The sequence below is a fragment of the Monopterus albus genome, unplaced genomic scaffold, assembly GCF_001952655.1.
Source record: "Monopterus albus unplaced genomic scaffold, M_albus_1.0 scaffold197.1, whole genome shotgun sequence".
NCBI classification, from domain to species: Eukaryota; Metazoa; Chordata; class Actinopteri; order Synbranchiformes; family Synbranchidae; genus Monopterus; species Monopterus albus.
In genome coordinates, this window is record NW_018128077.1 from 633597 (window position 1) to 637503 (window position 3907).

At 39.1% G+C, this 3907-nt stretch overlaps 1 protein-coding gene across 4 annotated transcripts in view; it reads right to left on the reverse strand.

Moving 5' to 3' along the window:
- Positions 1-1241, reverse strand: part of klhdc8b (kelch domain containing 8B) — a 160972-nt gene extending 159731 nt beyond the window's left edge. Inside the window, exons 1-2 of one of the 4 annotated variants that reach the window (XM_020617921.1) lie at positions 1185-1241; positions 730-857 (exon numbers count right to left, since the gene is read on the reverse strand). The gene's annotated coding sequence lies outside the window, so the exon portion shown is untranslated. The other 3 variants (XM_020617920.1, XM_020617919.1, XM_020617922.1) reach the window with 3 other exon arrangements.
- Between the last annotated feature and the right edge of the window lie 2666 nt (positions 1242-3907).

The following is a 3907-nucleotide window of genomic DNA, read 5'->3' on the forward strand; positions in this document are numbered from 1 at the left end:
AGGCCTCTCTATACCTGAAAGCACACACTCAACTCTGTAAAAAGAGAAGAAGAGAGAAGAAACTCAGAATGCTCCAAAAACCTAGAGAGGCCTTGTCTGCCGGTGACAGACAGGCACATCCAGATATTGGGCAGCGTAGCAGATGACACTGGCTTATCTTGAAAAGAGGCATCCACCTAAACCTCTGAATGGATCTGCCCTGCCTAAATCCCTGAAAGATGTGTACACAATCAAATGGCGTAACACAGGGGCATGCACAATGGTAAAGTCCATACTGCTGCTATTATTTGCCATACAATTTTGCAAATGCAGCTTAAGATGACAAGGGATGACGCACAAGGCAAAGTCTTGCACACTAATATCATCTTGCATATGACGTTTCAACAAATTTCCGACGATATTTTTGCTTGATCCCCGTCCACCATTTTATCATTAGTGAATTATTAAACGTGAACTTCTTTAAACTTACACATAATGAGTATACATGACTGTTCAAATCCGTTCTACTCACAGCTGCGCAACACACAACAAGAGCATCTGGTCCAACTAAGCACATGTGCACGGAGGTGACGCGTGATACTGCATTAACCATCTCAATCAAAAGTCGTGCCAGCAGTGCCACAACACGATATAACTGCTTTAGAAAAGTCTGCAGGAGCGCCTGTGCGTCAGTTGGCCACATTAAATAAACGCAGAGATGTGGAAAGTTTGGTGACAAACAGTCCTTACCTTCCTGTTCGGTGGGTGGACAGTGTCAACGGTGAGTCGGCTTTCGCTGGAGCAGCCCCGCGGAAATGTTTGGACACCGCGTGTTATCAGCAGAGGACAAAAGCAGCACTGTCGCTCCTGTTGTGAACCTGTTCAGAGTCAGAATCCAGCGAAAACAGTTAGCAGCGTCGTCCTCTCACTGCCTCAACATCCCACCTCGTCCTGCCTCCTCTTCCCGTCCCTCTCCTCCCGTCTCCTCCCCTCACTCACCAGTGCGTATTTACGCAATACCGAAAACACCATCAACATGCTTTTCACTGTCAGTTGTCCCTCCAGCATCCAGCAAGTGACAACAGCAGACACATCACCAGTTTATTGCTGCTTCTGTGTCGTTCTGTTGTGAGACGAATGCGAAACTGGTGGTTGTTTCAGACTTTCCACCGCTCACCACCAATATCAGGTAAGTCCAGACTCACCTGAGTGGAAGGGGGACTGCCTCCGAAGGTGAGGCTGCTACACACGCTGCTCTGCTGCCCTCGTGTGGAGTGAGAGAACTTCGACGAGCACTTAATACCACAAAACACATGGAACACAATTCAGCTGTAGAGATGGGGATTCCGGCTCTTTTAAGAATACAAAAATAATGAAAAAGTATGTGTAAATTACTACAAAGTACAAAATATACATTGTATCCAATGTTTATTATTTATATGGCTTATTATACTCAGATTGCTACAAAAAATACATTTTAAAGTACAAAAATAAATCCCCATCTCAATTTTACAGAAAGATCCCATCCCTCATTGTATGTAAACATTTATAAAAATTTAACTATTTACAGTGAAACAACATAGAGAAGCTCAGATTGACTAGAGCCTCTTGTCTGTAGCATGGTTAAAAGTACCTCCAAGCTTGAATAATCACACTGGTAAGCTTATGCAGATGTGACCACACTGGTATTAACCCTTATAGTTTATAGATGTGTGTATATTCATATATATATATATATATATTTCCAAATTGTATTTTGGAATAGCAGTGCAATAGTTATGTCATATCAGTAACAGGGGGTGCTGTACTGCACAATGAGTATTTTTACTTTTGACACTACAAATTTAAAAAAGCACAATTTTGCAGAAACCAGTAGTTGAAATGTTTAAACTAGCAGGCTTCGATGTACTGAACATACTATAGCACTGAAGTGAACTCCAATTTTGCACTACAGTAAATCCTACAGGGCAAAAATGGTAATTACTATTATGTAACAGGGTCAGTTTCCTTTTTTGTTCTGTAAATGGCCACAAAGTTTGTTACATGTTTTTTCAAGACACCAACTTTTAAGCTTTAACTACTTGCTAATTACAGTAAAAGGCTACAGCAAGGGAAGATGTTTATAAACACATGTTGCATTCATTCATGAGTCTGTGTTTGAGAACAAGCGCTGAAGCCAAGTCAGTCTGAGGTGGCTCTGAAAATCGTGTGAATTTTGTGTTTTGTGCTGTATATGGACAGCATTTTGTGGTGAAGTAAAAATTTAGCTTTGTACACACGAATAAGTCTCGCATGCTGCGAAAACCTCAGCAGAGTTGCACATTACATCAAAACTTGAATTTTCCATTTATTTTTCTAATGTCATTTATTGGCAGTGTTAAATAAACCTTAGAAGTTTTTTGTTAAACATGTTTGGTGTTTTACACAGTGGCAACCTAAGAATATAAGATTAGATAAGAGTATAGAGAGTTGACTAGATTTGGCCCTCATCCTGATAACATGAAGAAAGTCAGGATAAGATAAATGGGATTCAACACTTACAGATTTCCACATACGCTTGTATCACTGATGGGATCTTGATTGACAGGTTGGTGTGTGTGTGTGAGAGAGAGAGACTAGGTCATGTCTGCTGTAAGTAACCAAGTACATTTATTTGTCTGATTTGAATGTTAAACACATCCAGTGGATTGGAACAGTTGTCTTCTTGCCGTTTCAAAGCAAATATTCTTATCTTCTATACAGCCACATTTATCAGCACCCCCCGTTGATACCTGGGATTATTACAGGTGGAACAGAAGACAAAATGGGACAAAGTGCCATCAGTGAGATGATACTTAGACTTTTAAACTACTTTAAAATAGCCCTATTGTGTTGACAGTGGCTAATTTTTTAGACTCAAATTGTTAATTGCTGGATATTTAATTGTAACAGAGTAGTCCAGAGTAGTAGAGTCTGGTGTTGCTGCTGTTACTGAAGTATAAGAACTTCATACTTTCTTCACCCCTGATGGATCCTAATGAGGTCAAAACTAGCTCGGAGTCTAGAATGGAAAAAATAAATAAATCAAGCAGATTAATTCATCTTAATTTGAAGCAAGTTTATGGCTGGGTTTACAATCACTAATTTATAAATAAATGTAGCATACAGACTGTTGGGCCACACTGCCAGATGTTTACAAAAACTGTGTTTATAAAATAGAATAAATGCTTCATATTTACAGTCTTTCAGAACAGGAACAATTTTCACTTCTGCAAATCAGACGAATGGTTTTAATTGACAATATTAAAGGTCTGATAGTTTTCTTTTAAGCTAGTTGTGTGATCTTAGTGTGGGTTATGAGAATAATACTCAGTTTTCTAATTTTCTAAAACTGAATACTACATTTAGAAAATGACACTGATATTAGATTTTCCTTAGAACTTATCATTAGTACTGCCAAAGTCTTGTAAAAAAAAAAAAAAATTCACATTCTCCTTAAGTGTAAAATTCCAAGGTTAATGTACTCCTATGCCTATACAAGTTTATATCCCATAATAGAACCGACAAAATTTTCAAAGTGCTCAATGGAAAAAGACGTTTCTCCATCCTTCTTCAAGATGCATCAGGGAATGAAATCACTGGAAGTGAAACCTACACCTTGGGCCAGCCAGTGTACTTTGGAGTCAAGGAACTTAACTACACTGGAAGTTCTGAAGATCGGAGGATGTATATTACCAAGTGCTTTGTAACGCACTCCCGTGACCCCAGCGCTTACCCTAAATATGTAGTCATTGACAACCATTGCTGTATGATTGATAGCATGGTGACGGAACAGTCAAGTTTCCTCCCTGGACCCTCAAATACTCAAATATGGCAGTGAAATTCTCTGTGGGGGCACAATGTTTTTACTGCACAATGCTTTACTGAACTTTTTAAAACAAAACAAAAC